General features: G+C 47.2%; 1 protein-coding gene across 2 annotated transcripts in view; it reads left to right on the plus strand.

Moving 5' to 3' along the window:
- LOC138292458 (5'-AMP-activated protein kinase subunit beta-2-like) overlaps positions 1-16,910 on the plus strand; it is a 1,223,251-nt gene that overhangs the window by 440,585 nt on the left and 765,756 nt on the right. The window lies entirely within an intron of this gene.

Below are 16,910 nucleotides of genomic sequence, written 5' to 3' on the forward strand. Positions count from 1 at the left end.
GCACGACTCGTGCTAGGTGGTTCCACATATTCTCCATCAAGTGTAGCAGTGGTGTCACGTGACGTGGTCGATCAGTCAGGTTGGAGTTGGGGGTTTTGGGTCCCTTCCGACCCCATACGCACACGCCTGGAAGGAGACCACACAGCACACTCAGAACAGAAGCAAGTCGTAGTATGATCTGTCAAAGAGACAAGTATGATTATTCCCGCAAATAACACTTGTCAGCTGGGATGTGCTCCCATTTTTCCTTTCCTGGTTTTTATAATCGGGAGAACATTATCTGGGCCCTTAGCTATGATTTTTGCTGTTTCAGGAGGATGATTTGGGGATTCTACTTACATCTTAGCACCAGGATTCTTGTCATTTGAACCAAAACTTTCCCTTCCCACGTACTGTAAGATTGGCTGGGGAAGACCACTTTTTCATTATTCCTCCATACACTGGGGTAATCACCATTTGGGCAATCCTATCTCCGATTGTATCATCAAGTCAGTTTCTCCACTATTCAAAAGAATAGTTTTGATTTCTCCTTGGCAGTCTGCATTGATCACTCATCCCAAGACCTGAATACCTTTGAGTAGTAATCCTGATCTGGGAGCAATCAATCCGAAATGCTCCGGAGGAATCTGTATTCCAACACCTGTTTCACAAAGTGCCATATCTCTTGGTTTCATTGTGTACACTTTTCAAGACCTGCAGATTCTGGTGTGGCTCTGTAAGGAACTAAGACTCCAGGTTTTATTTCCCAGTACATGATGATGTTGGTGGCCACATGGGGTTGTATCTGCAATGCGGGGTTAACGTTCTCATCAGGGGAGTCTCAGCATTTGTTAGTCGTCAGTTATTCAGAATCTGGAGGGCTTCATTTAAATGCTCTCTCCAGTTTTTCAACGTTCCATCTGATAATAATTTTCATAATGCGGCAAGCCATTCATTCTCTCAAATCCCGAGGCTTGTGGATAATATGCAGTGTGATAAACCCACTCAATGTTGTGTTGTAGACAGTAATCTTGTACCAATGTTCCTTTAACGTGTGACCCATTGTCACTCTGGACCTAGAGTGGTACTCCATAATATAACATTAAAAGGCTCAGAGTTTTGATGGTATTGTACATAGGAGCACATATACATGGGACCTCAATCAGGTAACCAGAATAGGTGTCCACTAATGTGCAAGCATATTGACACCCACAACTTATCGGTAGTGGCCCAATGTAATCAATTTGCTATATCTGTCCTGGTAACTTTCCTCTCCCCAATTGACCTTTGACAGTTTGTGGGACAGATCTCTGTTGTGTGTGCTGACAAATAGGACATTGTAAAATCACAGTTTTTATCAAATCTAGGGGAATGTGCACCTCTCTAATCTCTGCCCACCTGTAAGTGGCTTTCTCTTCCAGGTGTCCACATTTTTGGTGCGCCCACTTACCCATTCCCATCAAGTCAGAATCCTGTGTTGACACTTCTGCCTCTGAGATTTTGGCTTTGTCGTCTGCAAGGGAATTGAACCAGTATTCTAGTGAATCAATGGGTCAGTGAGCATCTACATGATACACAGTAACAGTACTTTGCTCCAGCATTTCCCAAATGTCTTGCCACAACTCATTGCCCCACACTTCCTTTGAATGAACGGGCCAGATATGTGCATTCCATCTGGGAAGCCAGGTGGCTAACCCATTGGCAGTGGACCAAGAATCAGTGTAAATATGACAAGTTCCAGGCAGCTCTTGCTTTACAGCCTGATACACAGCATACAACTCTGCATACTGACTACTTTTCTCTTCTCTGGTAGTCGTTTTTGGTGACTGCATTATATGACACAGCTTTCCAATGTCTTTTAGCACCTGCATATTTGGCTGAACCATCAGTAAACGATTCAGGCTTCCTAATCTCAGGGGACAAGGATTCAGATGGTGTACCCCCTCTCACTGGTGACTCTTTTACCTGTGGTATCTCCTGCACCCTCTCCTCATTCTGCACTGGGGCTTGTAACACCTGTTCGTGTAGAGCGGCGGTGCCTACTGGTCCCGCTTGAGCTCTGTCCTGAATGTACCATTGTCAACGTATGATACTAGCTTCTTGTGCATGTCCTATGCAGTGTGTTTTAGGTGAACTCATCCCCCATTGCATTATTAGAATCTCAGGTCTTAGAATCACATTATGACCTACGGTTATTTGCTCAGTATCCACTGGAGCCCAATAACACGCTACCAGCTGTTTCTCAAAGGGAGTGTATCGCTCCCCAGCCTCAGGTAACATTTTAGTCTAGAACCCCAGGGGCACCCTTGTTCTTCCCTGTTTTTGTCACATGCTCCAATTTGCATATTGCCACTGAACAGTTACATGCAGCTCAATGTCTCCATCCTGTACTGGCCACAAATCTAAAGCTTGCTGAATTGCCTCCTTTGCCAAATCAAATGCACACTGCTGTTGTTCACCACACTCAAACTCATGTTTCTTTCTTGTCACTCAGGACAAAAGGGCAAAGATCTGAGTCAGATGAGGGATATGCTGTCTCCAAAAACCAAACAATCCAATGAATCTCTGTGTCTCCTGCTTAGTGCGGGGAGTGGCAAACTCTAGCATCTTTGGTTTTGCTTGCGGCAACACCTATGCCCCTGGTTCCACTGAATCCCTAGAAACTTCACATTTTGAGAGGGTCCTTGTTTCTTGTCTAGACTCATCATCCACCCTTTACTCTGCAAGAATTCCACAATTAGCTCCAACTGAGTCTGCACCTGTTCTTGTGCCTCTCCCTGAATCATCACAACATTAATGCAATGGGCCAGTTCCACTCCTGGAATGATAGATACTTCATCCAGGTGTTCTGCCACCAGCCACTGACAGATGATGGGGCTATGTAAATACCCTTGGGGGAGCCTTAACATTCGGAATTGTCTGCCAGAAAATGAGAAAACAAATTGATCATGTCACTCAGGGGCCAGTGGTACTGAAACGAAAGCATTGGCCATATCAATAGTTGGATACCATGTCCCTTTATGTTTCTGTATCCCTTCAATCAAAGTGATGGTGCCTGGGACCGTGGCTGTCAAAGAGGGTGTATGTTTATTCAGCTTATGGTAATCGACCGTCATTCTGTAGCACCCGTCAGGTCGATGAATGAGCCATAAAGGATTGTTCCATTCAGTGGTAGTTGGAGCTATTACACCAGCCTCAATCATCTCTTTTATAGTTTCACTTATTTCATCATGCCCTCCTGGAATGCGGTATTGCTTCAAGCGGTTTACTTTGGTTGCTGGAGGCACCTTTACCGGGGGTATTTTTAACTGACCCACTCTCATGGTGGCCACCGAAATGTATCTCTTTGATCCACATTGATAACAACCATCATCCAAATACAAAGTAATTACTTTCAAAATGTCAATTCCCAGTATGTACTCCAGAAGGGGCACAATCAAAACCGTACATTCTCTTTTTGGTGTTCTTCCTATTTTCATTTGAACCGTAGTTTGCACGGCGGGTGTCTGCTTTTCCCCCAAAGCCCTGTGATGGTGTACTGCTGACCTGAAAACTTTTTAGGATTTCCATAAATTAAAGAGGCCTCTGCTCCAGTATCAACCTCTGCTTGAGCGTTTTGCACATTTTTGTGTTTCCAGTGTATTTCTAAATCAACATGGGGTCTGTTATCTTTACGAGCCCAACTTTGTACCGGAGCTTGACCAGTTTCCTAATCTAATTTAAACCTGTTTACTTTTTGCCGAAGTCAGATCTGGATGTATGCGTTCATATCTGCGAGTAGCCTCCCCTCCATCCCTGTTCTCAAACATTAGCCATTCGCTGTCCAACTCATCCTCCTCGTTCCCTCGTGAAGAAACATTTTTCTCCCTCACCTTTCCATCTTCCTGCACCTGTGGCTGGTTCTGAGTTGCATGTTTACTATCTTGTTTGTTTACCTTTCTGCTACCTTCCTTCTGATCCTAGCCTCTTTTAAGGTACGTTTCCCACACGTTTTCTGTATCCAACCTATCAATCTGTTCCTTGCTGACACCATCATTCAGTAATGCCATGAACATATCCCTCCTAGATACTCTGTTGTTATCTGTGTGACCCTCAGACCTTGAAACTCTCTCTGGTTTTTCCTAGGCACCTAATTCACCTAACTTACGTACCGCCTCTAGCACATCTTTCAAAGACTGACCTGTCTGATTAATTAGGAGAGTCATTATTACTTGCTTATTGACTGGAAAGCAAGGCAAATGATTTTGTTTCGTACTGTTACAGTGAGCGGTTAGTCTAACAGACGGTGAGCAGTACTCAGGAAAATGGCAGGTTTCATTGCCTCCTCTTTAATTTGCTGCATGGCATCTCTTAAGGTGTACAAGGGTTTGTCATGTGGTGGCCTTTCTGACTCTGTAGGATACTTATGGTTACAACCATCAACTGCTAATTGCAGTAGGGGGATCTGGTGTTGTCCCTGATAACCTCTCAATTGTTCCTGCATTATGGTGTCAGAGCTAAGAGTGCAAAACTTAGAAGCATCTCCTATATCTAACATTACCCCAGAAGCTCCAGTGTCAAACAAACACACCATCTAGGTGAGTAATGTTTACCCAGCCTGCTGCCTGAATCTATCTATAATATAATTGATTTCTTGCTGGGTGTAATCTTCCAAAACATGCAGTTCAATTACTGCTAGATTCTGTGGGCTGCTCTGTAGTTTCCGTTTAAATATTGGTTGTGTGCCAACCACGTTCTTGTTCTGTTCATTTGGCTCACACTGCCCCCACTTTTTTTAACCTCGTCAGCACTGGAATTTGGAAAATCTGAGCTGTCCCATATGTTTGTATACCATAAATCTGGGTTCCAATCTAAACCAGCTTTAGCAATGGCTAAATTGACTTTTTTTCTGATTTATTTCTCCTCTAGTTTTACGGAATTTGTTCTGGGCGACTTTAACAGCGGCCCTCTCAGCCACGGTTTGGTAGATGTCCTACTTATCTTGTAATAACTTACTCTGACAAGACAGCATAGTTACGGTATTTTTTGTGCCAACAAGTTGTTTTTCTTCTTGTCCTAACTGCTTGTACTTCTCATGCATTTTCTGTAGGCAGAGAGGAGTACCCAATCCCTCTTGCCAGGGACAGAAAGGTCATCTTTCCATTCAGAACGTACTTTTTTAAGCACATAAGAACATTTTGTGTCTCTGCATCACCCAGAATTCAGAAAGTCCTAATAAACAAGAAAACTCATTCGCTAAAACATTATAAGGTTCTTTCATCCATCCTGGAATTTCACATGCATTTTTAGAAATGGCTTGCGGTGCTGCTTTTGACTTACTACCCCAAAGTGTTTTGCTTTACAGAAGACTAAGAAGAAATACACAAATACTGAAAGGAATTTCTGGTATGCAACCCTCTCAGTCCGAGAAATACATTTATCAAGGCACTTTGCAAGGTTTGAATAAGAAGGTCAATTATGTACAACGCGAAGGCACATTTGAAGAAAGTCACCACAGTGAAATAAAAGTGTTCTGTTTTTACTTAGAGGAAACATGAATAAAAGGAATTCCACCAATGCAGAGCTCTTAGTCTGAGTAATAAATTTATTAAAGCACTGTTTCAGGTTCCAATAGAGGAATCATGTAGGTCAAATGAAAGCAGCACAAATACACTTCCACAGCAGTAGAATAATAATGATCATAGAAACAAATAATGAAAACACACTGGTGGTCATTACAACCCTGGCGGTCAGTGTTAAAGCTGCGGTAAAACCGCCAACAGGCCAGCGGTTACAGAATTGGAATCACGACCGTGGCGGAAACCGCTAACATAGACAGCCACTTGAACACTCCGACCGCCAAGGCGGTAAAAACAAACACTGCAGCGGTAACCGCCAACAGACAGGCGGAAGACAAGGTTCCGCCCACTGTATTACAACAGGCCAATCCGCCACCTTTTCTGGGGCGGATTCACCGCGAACAAAAACACGGCGGAAACAGGACTTGGAAAGGAAAACGCTCACCTCTACACACCCCACGAGGAATCAGGACGCCATGGAAACCGAGCTCCAGATACTCCCAGCCTTTATCTTCCTGCTTCTCTACCAGGAACAACAAAGACGGCGGCGAAGACCACGGTGAGTACTGCACCTACGACACTGGGGAGTGCAAAGCCACAGTCTCTCAAGTCTCTCCAGTGGGTGGTTTGCCCACTGCTGCATCCTGGGGAGTGCAAAGCCACAGTCTCTCAAGTCTCTCCAGTGGGTGGTTTGCCCACTGCTTTATCCTGGGGAGTGCAAATCCACAGTCTCTCAAGTGGATTTCAATCGCCACTGGTTCTGGAGGGGCCCTTGTGCCCAGAGTGCTTCATCCTGCCAAGGACAGAGGTAGTGGATGTGATACTCCACTGGTTCTGGACGGGGCTTTGTGCCCAGAGTGCTTCTTCCTGCCAAGGACTGAGGTAGTGAATGGGATACTCCACTGGTTCTGGAGGGGGCTTTGTGCCCAGAGTGCTTCATCCTGCCAACGACTGAGGTAGTGGATGTGATACTCCACTGGTTCTGGAGGGGGCTTTGTGCCCAGAGTGCTTCATCCTGCCAAGGTCAGAGGTAGTGGATGTGATACTCCACTGGTTCTGGAGGGGGCTTTGTGCCCAAAGTGCTTCATCCTGCCAAGGACTGAGGTAGTGGATGTGATACTTCACTGGTTCTGGAGGGTGCTTCATCCTGCCAAGGACAGAGGTAGTGGATGTGATACTCCACTGGTTCTGGAGGGGGCTTTGTGCCCAGAGTGCTTCATCCTGCCAAGGACAGAGGTAGTGGATGTAAATCTCCACTGGTTCTGGAGGGGGCTTTGTGCCCAGAGTGCTTCATCCTGCTCGTAGCAGCCTCAGTAGCGTTGGAAGCTTTGGTGCTCACTGGCCTGCGGTGCTTGTTGCGGCGGTGTCCTGTTCAGTGGGGCTGGTGGCGGCGGTGTCCTTGGCAGCGGTGTCCTGTTCAGCGGTGCTGGTGGCGCCGGTGTCCTGTTCAGCGGTGCTGGTGGCGGTCTTGTCCGCCGTGCAGGTTTTTGCCGACTTGCCTGTTTTACTGTGCCCCTTCCCCACCTTGGATGGTGGCGCAGCTGTCTTCACACTCCCAACTGTACCCCTGGGAGAGGCTTTGGTGGAAGATGTTTTGCCTCTCTCCCGCCAGGCACTGGCCAACTTTTTGTGCTTTTGAGGTGGGGGACTGTCCGTGGTCTGGCTCCTTGGCACACTGGCTGCCCTGCTGCCTGCCGCAGTCCAGAAGCCGGTTACTACTCGCACCACTGTTCCCGCAGATGTTGTGGCTGAGGCGTTGGGTTGGGACCTGGAATGGCGGGCCCTAGGAGACTGAAGGGGTGGGGGAGGTGTGCGGAAGAGGTCAAGGTTGGACAGGAAAAGTTTTTTGGACACACTGGGACGGGTAGATGGAGGGGGTTTGGGAGTGGAGGAAGAGGTAGTGGTTGTTGGAGGTGTACATTTGGTGACTTTGGGTGAAGGTGCATGGGCTGGAGGCTGTCGTGAAGTGGATGGCTGTTGGGTGGGTGTGTGGCTGCGTTTGTGTACCTTGGGAGGTGGGCTCACAGACACACTGGGAGAGGACACAGGGGAGTGTGAATGGTAGTGGGGGTGGTGAGTGCACGTGAGCGGGGTGTGGTGGTGGGTGTGCTGGTGATGGAGGTAGTGGCTGACGATGTAGTGCATGCAGGTGTGAGTGGAGACGAGACTGGGAGGGAGGAGGGAGACGAGGAGGAGGGGGACACAGTGGAGGCAGTGGCTGTTGGTATGTCTGCATGGGTATGATGCTTGCGTGAGTTCCTGTGGGATGTGTGGTGCTTATGTTTGCCTGAGCTTCCCTTGTGTGTTGACGTGTGTGCATGCTGGTCTGATGGTGTGCTTGGGATAGGCTGAGGTACAGGGGTTTGGGTCTGGGTGGAGGAAGTTGGAGGGGGGAGGCTAGAGACAGGGACAATGGCTGCCATCAGTGCTGAGGCCAGAGTCTGAAAAGCTCGCTGTTGGGCTGCCTGACCACAATGAATGCCCTCCAGGTATGCATTGGTCTGTTGCAGCTGCCTCTCTACACCCTGGATGGCATTCAAAATGGTAGACTGCCCAACAGTGAGGGACCTGAGAAGGTCAATGGCCTCCTCACTGAGGGCAGCAGGGCTGACTGGGGCAGGGCCTGAGGTGCCTGGGGCGAAGGAGATGCCCATCCTCCTGGGTGAGTGGCCACGGGGAACACGCTGAGAGGCTGCTGGGAGGGCAGTGCTGGTAGGGGGGGTGGCGGCTGTATCTGTAGATACAGGGGGCACAGAGGGGCCTGCCACCGCAAAGGAGCTCCTATCAGAGGAGGAGTCGGTGTCACTGGTCTCAGCTCCTGTCCCGGCCGTGGAGCTCCCCTCTCCCTCCGTCCCACTGGTGGCTTCTGACTCCGTTGTGTCGCCCTCCAGGGCCATGTGGGATGCAGCTCCCTCCTGCTCCGGTAGTACTGCTCCTCTGTCTGATGATGCTAATGCACACAAGAACAGGGAGACCACAAAAAAGGGGGAAAGACAGAAGAAAGACATGTTGAGTGCATCCAATACCGCTACCGTTGGCGGACACTACAGACACAGAAGCCCCCTGCACTACGCCATGCACTTAGAGTTCCCTAATTAATCACAGGGGCATGGGTTACAAGGCCTATGCCTGATTGCTGCACACATGGAAGTCACAGGAGCCTGACTAGGTGTAGTTGGCTCTGAACACAGGTGGGGTGGGGTGCCACAGGGCCTGCCTTAAGATGGACCTAGCCTACTAAACTCGCCCTGGCTTAGGGGAACCCACAGCCCACCTCCCCCACCCAGACACCTACAGTGCACGCGGAATCAGCAGAATGAGAGTGTACTCACCCCCTTGTGGCTGCTGTGATGCCCTCAAGCGCCCATCCAACTCCGGATACGCTACCGACAGGATCCAGAACATCAGGAGGGTCATTGTGCAACGGGCACCCCTCCCACGTTGGGAGGCCATCCCCAGCTGGGCCTCCGCCGTCTTCTTGCTCCAGCGGCGAATGTCCTCCCATCTTTTCCGGCAGTGGGGGCTCTGTCTGTGGTGGACCCCCAGGGTCTGGACTTCCTTGGTGATGGCACGCCAAATATCCTTCTTCTGGTGGGCGCTGACCTACAGGAATAGTACAGGGGAAAAGGAGAAGATATACAGTCCGCACTGTCGCAGTCATTGGCCCTCATCCCTACCCTTGCCATGACGCACATGCACTCACCGTCGTATCATGCACGCCTCATTTCCCCCCCCCCCATCCTTCATCAACACCACTCCAAACAGGCATTGCCCATACAGCATGCTCACAGTGTACTCACCTGTTTGTCTGGAGGACCGTAGAGTAGTGTGTACTGGGGGAGGACCCCATCCACTAGTTTCTCTAACTCCTCTGTGCTGAAGGCAGGGGCCCCTTCCCCAGACACACGAGCCATTGTCTATTCCAGACTGAGGTCACAGCAGCACTTGCAGTATAGGTCCTCTCCTGTCGCAGATCAGGTATCAAGTGATTTAACAAAGAGAAAATGGCGGTGACGTCCACGGCGGTGCGTACCGTCACTGCCGGCGTACATCGTCATTGGCTCCTGGGACCAATAGGGTCCAATGTTAACCAATGCAGGATTGCGCTGCGGTCTTCGACCGCCTACTGCGGTCTTCGACCGCCTACTGCGACGTTGTACAATGCCAGCGCAGTTACCTCATATCCCCTTGTCCCACATTACAGGTGAGGCAGCCGCCATTTCAGGGGGCCACATAGCATTACTTTTGACTTCGTCACACATATCTAGGCCGTGCTTAAACACTAATACAGCCATATGTTGATTTTCAAACATTTTCCGATAAAGTTGTGCTTACCTACCTCAGTGTTGGTTGACACTCTGCTCGCTGTTCTCCTCCATAGAGCACGTCCGCTGGTGCAGGAGAGGAGATGGCGGCATCCTCAGGTGTACAGACCGCTGGTGGACCTGTCGACAATGGAGGAGCGACATGTAATTATCATCCACAGACTTGATCGTACCACAATCCTGGAACTGTGTGACCAGATGGAGCCAGACCTGATGTCAGCTATCCGCCATCCCACAGGAATCCCCCTTCTAGTGCAGGTGCTGTCAGTACTCCATTTCTTAGCAACTGGGTCTTTTCAAACAACAGTGGCCATAGCATCAGTGATGTCCCAGCCTATGTTCTCCAACGTGTTGCCCAGAGTGTTGTCTGCCCTGCTGAAACACATGCACAGCTACATCGTTTTCCCTCAGGTGGAAGATTTGCCTACAGTGAAAGGTGACTTCTATGCCCTGGGACATATCCCCAACATCATTGGTGTCATTGATAGGACACATGTGGCCTTGGTACCCCCACGCAGGAGTGAACAGGTGTACAGAAACCGGAAGAGTTACCATTCTATGAATGTGCAGATGGTGTGTTTGGCCGACCAGTACATCTCCCATGTCAATGCCAAATTTCCTGGCTCAGTGCATGACGCTTACATTCTGCGGAATAGCAGCATCCCTTATGTGATGGGGCAACTCCAGAGGCACCGTGTGTGGCTATTAGGTGAGGACATGGACCCAATACAGTGTGACTAGGTGTCTGGGTATGGGGATGCCCCTAAGAGTTTGTGTGTGTCTAACAGTTGTCCCTCGCCATTTGCAGGTAACTCTGGTTACCCCAACCTGTCATGGCTACTGACCCCAGTGAGGAATCCCAGGACAAGGGCAGAGGAACGCTACAATGAGGCCCATGGGCAGTCTAGGAGGATTATAGAGAGGACCTTCGGCCTCCTGAAGGCCAGGTTCTGGTGCCTCCATATGACAGGTGGTTCCCCATTCTACTCACCAAAAAAGGTGTGCCAGATCTTCGTGGCCTGCTGTATGCTTCACAACTTGGCTTTGCGATGACAGGTGCCTTTTCTGCAGGAGGATGGTCCAGATGGAGGTGTTGTGGCAGCTGTGGAGCCTGTGGACAGTGAAGACGAGGAAGCAGAAGAAGAGGACATAGACAGCAGGAACTCGGCGATCCAGCAATACTTCCAGTGAGACACAGGTAAGAAGACAACACTGCCTGCTACATCTGATTTAATCATTCTACCTCTCATCTGTCTGTCATTTTCACCCAGTGTATGGACACTCAGTTGTCACTTTCCCTTTCGAATTCACAGATGTGGGTCCCACTGTGTGACTTCTGCTTTGTTTCCGCATGGACTAGAGCTGTGTGACATAGGTATGTTGAAATTACATTGGATATAGCATTTTGCCACAGTTATTGCTAATACACATTTTTGAAAGCACAGACTGACTCCAGATTGTTTTGTGATTTAAGGGTGTTTATTTAAGTGCTAAATAGTGGAGGTGGTTGTAAAATGGTCCGGCGTGATGGTGGAGGAATGTCCATGGCAGAGTCCAGTCTATTGGTCTCACAGGTGCATTGTCCAAAGGGGCATAGGAAGTGGAGCTAGGGCAGTTTAAGTATGTACAGTTTATCACTGAACTTTGGTGTGGCGGACTTGTGTGGGTGTCTAGATTTTGGTGGATTCCGAGCTGTGGGTCATAATGGCTGTGGCAAAAGAATTCATCACCATGGGGCTCGCTTTCTTCATCTCTTTGCCAGCAACAGGCCGTGAACCCAGTCGACAGTGAAGAGAGAACTACCCTCAAGGGAGTGATGGCAGGCAAAGGTGTCCCCCTCCTGCCAGAGTTCAAAATCCACAGTCATCTAGTTTCCCCCTCTTATATAGTTTAAACAAGATGGAGAGGAGAATTCTAGAAATCCCCCCTCCCATCCAATGAGTTGTTGTTCAAACGCTGGCCAACACAGGTTGGTTTTGAAAAGGGCACGTTGAAGATTGTCTTCATCCCAAAGGTGCTCTTTGAAGACCAAACCATTCCTTGCCATACCAAAAACATCATCCTGGTACATCCTTATCTAACTCGCCCTACTTCATGTTATGTTCTAGCCCTTGGTGAGAAAGACCATGAGGAGTGAAAACATGAACGAAAAACACATTGCATAACTTGTGCGTGGAAAAATACCTGCACCTCTAACGTGACAGTGGCTGAAGATAAGTTAAGCACAAAATGGAGTCTGTAATCAAAATGGAGCAGTTGGCCACCAATGTGACGGTGTGCTGGTGGCCAGCAGTATGACGCTAGGCTAAGCAAAAAATGGAGTCAGTGGTTAATATGGAGCATTGGTTAAATACAGATATCATTACAATTGTGCAAAAACAACCCAACTGGAAGCAGTGTTTCCCCATACGGGACCCCAAGATAAAAATAGAATTCTTACAATGAATAGTTCCCTCAATAGAGGACTGTGCCACTTGGGGCTCAGTCTTGGCTGCAATTTATACCACTACACATGGTACACCGACACTTGTGAATTTACCGGAAGTGTTAAAACATATTCAAAATGAACACGGGGCAGCTCTGGCCCTAGATTTGCGGATTAAGCTGATGCAGAACTTTGACACAGTGTCCTCAATTATTTTAAATAACTTTAAAGCGGAAGCACCAGCACTTGTGATTCGCCAGCAGCTCTGTGAGATTCCTCAAAAGGAACACCAGCAAGAGCTGTCAAAGATTATTTGCAAGACCCGCACTAGCATAGGTTGGGATAGTCTATAGGCCAGACCAGCAAAACCACATACTATCTCCGCTAAGGAAGGTACTAAACAAGCTCAAGAGGGTTCTAAAAACGCTGGGATAAACAAAACAGAATAAAGTCAAAAGAAGAATGTACATTAAATTATGATATATTATTGGCAGAAGGAGATTGGCCACCTGAATTTGTCCGCAAGCTCCCACAAGGGGAAGGTGTAATTTTGCCTTTTTCTTGGTCCTAGTTCCAGATGTTGTAAAAGAAGCCTATGCTGCTGGTTGGGCTTTGGAGCAGGCTACCGCGCTGTACCATAACCACTTAGGGTAGAATAAAGATTTGCCTTACCATGTAATACCTACAGGATCCACACTAGAACCACAGCCTCAATATCCCATTAAATATGAAGCAAAAGCTCCAGTGAGAGAAATTTTCTTGCAACTTGAGAACCAGGAGATTATAGAAATCTGTGTCTCTGCAATGAATAACCCGTTATTCCCTGTTCCTATTGAATAGTCTTAGATCACAGATGTTTGAACAGTCATACAGTCACATGTGCAATACAAAATGCACATAGTGCAGCACTAATAAACAATATAGTGCGCAAAAAATACAAAACTATGTTGGATATCTCCAATGATTTTTTTCTGCCAAACTCTAGCGCCTAAAAGTTGGAATCTAAGCGCTTTTAGCGCACTTGGCTTGTAGAGGCATTTTTGTCGTTTGCCTCAAGGCTATAAGAACAGCCCAGGGTTGTTTTCAGCCCATGTGACATCAATACTACATGATACGTACCCCGAGATGTTTTCCCATGTGGATGACATCTGCCTTACAGATGACATCTTCAACATACATGTATCCTGTGTGGACCGGATTGTGCTCGGTTTTTCAGTCCAGGGCTATCATTTCAATTTCAAGAAAACAAAAATTGCCTTCCTCAGTGTCCTATCTTTCTAGCTATCAGATGAAGGCAAGAGCGTGGTCTTACACTTTCTAGTGAAATGTGCTCATTTCCAAATTCCAAGCACCATTAAGAAACTACAGTCACTGCTGGGTTTCTTTAACTTTGGCAGAACATACAAACCTGATCATGCAAAACACATAAAACCCCTTTATGATCTAATTTGACCAGATTTTTCAAGTAAACATTGGACAGTAGAACACACATACATTCTCAGAGAATTGCAACTGGACATTTTAGAAATAAAACATTTACTCACAACAAAACAAACAAGGTCATCAGAATAATTGCTGGTGCCACAGTGTTCACCCATGCAAAAAGAACAGTTAATAGACGGAATGTAGACCAAATCAAACAGTCCTCCCTGGACCAGAAACAAGCATCCTAGGACCAGTTTCAGGGCATCACCCCTCTTCAGCCAAACTAGCTTGAATCTGGTGGCATAGTGAGCATAGGACCCACGCCTGGACATACCCTTCCCACTTGGGGTGACAAATGCAAAAAGAACAGTTGATGGATGGAATGCAGACCAAATCAAACATTCACCCCCAGTCACAGATCTGGGTTTAATCCTTGAGTTTTTTTGTTCACCATGCCATTCCAGTTTGGACCCAGCCATATGCAAATCAGTCTTGACCCTGTTCCACATGGGAACAGTCCAGCCTGAATTGCCAGGCCAGGTCCTCCCTCGACCAGAAACAAGCATCCTGGGACCGGTTTCAGGGTATCACTCCTCTTCAGCCAGGCTAGCTTGAATCTGGTGGCATAGTGAGCACAGGACTCATGTCTGGGCATACCCTTCCCATTTGAGGCAACAAATGCAAAAAGAACAGCGATGGATTAAACCCAGATCTTTGTGACAGGGGGTGAATGTCTGCATTGTTCAGCATTCCGTCCATCATCTGTTCTTTTTGCGTTTGTGAACCCAAGTGGGAAGGGTATGCCCAGATTTTGGTCCCGTGCTCTCTGCGCCACTGAATTCAAGCTAGCCTGGCTGATGAAGGGTGATACCCTGAAACCGGTCCTAGGATGCTTGTTTCCGGTCCAGGGAGGACCTGGCTTGGCAGTTTGGGCTGGACTGTTCCCATGGGGAACAGGGTCAAGACTGATTTGCATATGCCTGGGTCCAAACTGGGGTGGCGTAGTGAGCAAAAAAACGATGGATTAAACCCAGGTATTTTTGACTGAGGGTGAATGTCTGCATTGTTTAGCATTCCATTCATCATCTATTCTTTTTGCGTAGTGTTCACCCATGTCACATTTAATGAGGGTGACATGGTATTCATAGCATACAAATCACACTTGTATTCCAATGTAGTACAATGTTTTGCCCCAACATAGACATTTTTGACTGCTGTACAGATGGCTGTCATTAAGTAGAGGCCACTTGCCCAAAAACACATTATTGTTGATACCCTGGTACCAGCCCTTGAGGCTGTCACCAAAACCAGTGTTCCAAATGCAAAAGCATTACAGTCACAATGGATTCAATGGGCAACCTCTCTGACTACCACTGATGTTGATTACATCTTTAATCAAAAACTTCAGACTCAATAATTCCTCCAATATGAACAGGAATACCCACACCTGCTAATATACTATGGCTTGATCAATGTTGAAATATCATTTACACTGATGGTTCAGCACAGCCAGCCATAGGTACCAAACATCAAGCACAGCTAGCAGAGTTTAGAGCTCTTGCTTTAGCACTGGAACATACAGATCCAGAACACCCAACACTGATTATGTGTGATTCGTACTATTGTGTGAAGTCTCATAATTATTACTTACACCACTGGCACCTGAATAGGTTCAGAAATTCCAATGGGAACACCATCAAACATAAAAACTTGTGGGGGAGGGTAGCTGATCTCAAGGACAGTCTACCATAAGCTCATGTAGTACATAAATTTGGCCATCAACATGTATTAGTACACGTAGTAGGAAACACTTGGGCTGATGAAGCTTCCAAATCTACAGTAGCTACGGCTTCTGTTGCAGCAATAACATGTTTTTATATGAGATTCGATGATGAGCCACTAGCTGCTGTGAAAGCCTTGGCTTATGACAAGCCTTTTCAAAATGCATATCCTGCAAAGTATTCCTACCATCCTAGTGCCCAAGACATTGCATTTGCAGCAATTCCAGGGGTGGGACTTTGAGTGATCCCCAACGAAGCACAGAGATCAGATCTCATTAAAACTGTTCATGAAGGTGTTGCATCAACTCATGCTGGTGTGGCGGCCACAATTACTCTATTGCAAAAACACTTTTGGTAACCAGGTCTATATAAACAAACCAATCAGTATGTCCTTTGTGGTTACATTTGCAACAAATTAAGGGATTCAACATTAAATGCCCACCACACACATCCCTCTTATTGTCAAACAGACAGTTACAATGTGTGTACCTGGACCACTGTGGTCTCTTACAACCTTATGGTGCATACAAGTATATCTTAGTCGCTGTTGACCCATGTTTTAGATTCCTGTGGGTATGGCCACAGTGGTGGGCTGTCATTCTGACTTTTATTAAAGATTTCCAAGTCTTTATGGGGATATATATGGCTGCAGCATTACATTCAGACCAGGACCCTGCCTTTGCCTCTAGGGCATTCAGGGACACCATGGGGATGATGGGTATTCAGCTCCATTATTCCTCTTCCTATCATCCTGAGGGTAATAGTGTTGTAGAGAGGAGGAACTGAAACTTAAAGCAATCTTTAACAGCGAGAATATTAGGTTCAGGCCATAGCTGGCTACATCATCTATATCGGGTCCAGAGAGCACTAAGTAATCTGCTCAGAAGGTCCCTGGGAGTATGCACTCCTTATGAGGTCCTATTTGGGACATCAATGTACATCCCAGATTTTGATGGCCCTGGTATGGTGGTAGCACACACGTTTGACATAAATGAATGTGTCACTGTTTTAAAAGAGCTACAACAGTTTTATAATGAGATTTCATCCACCTATGCCACCACCTTGGGAATGAGGGATTTGCCAACAACCTTGACAGGCTGGATTCCGGAAGTAGGGTGTAGGAAGGTGGCTTATTTCTAGCATGGTTACCCCCATTTTGGACCTGTTTGTCAGGGTGTTTTTACTCTCTCACTGGGATCCTGCTAGTCAGGACCCCATGCTCATAGTTTGTGGCCTATATGTGTTGTTAGTATGCTTGACTGTGTCACTGGAGTTCTGCTAACCGGAACTCCAGTGCTTATGCTCTCTCTGTTTACCAAAGTTGTCACTATAGTCTAATGACTTGATATTCCAATCCATATTGGCATACTGGAACCCACTTATAAGTCCCTAGTTTATGGTACCTAGGTACCAGATG

Source organism: Pleurodeles waltl, chromosome 4_2 (genome assembly GCF_031143425.1).
Source record: "Pleurodeles waltl isolate 20211129_DDA chromosome 4_2, aPleWal1.hap1.20221129, whole genome shotgun sequence".
NCBI classification, from domain to species: Eukaryota; Metazoa; Chordata; class Amphibia; order Caudata; family Salamandridae; genus Pleurodeles; species Pleurodeles waltl.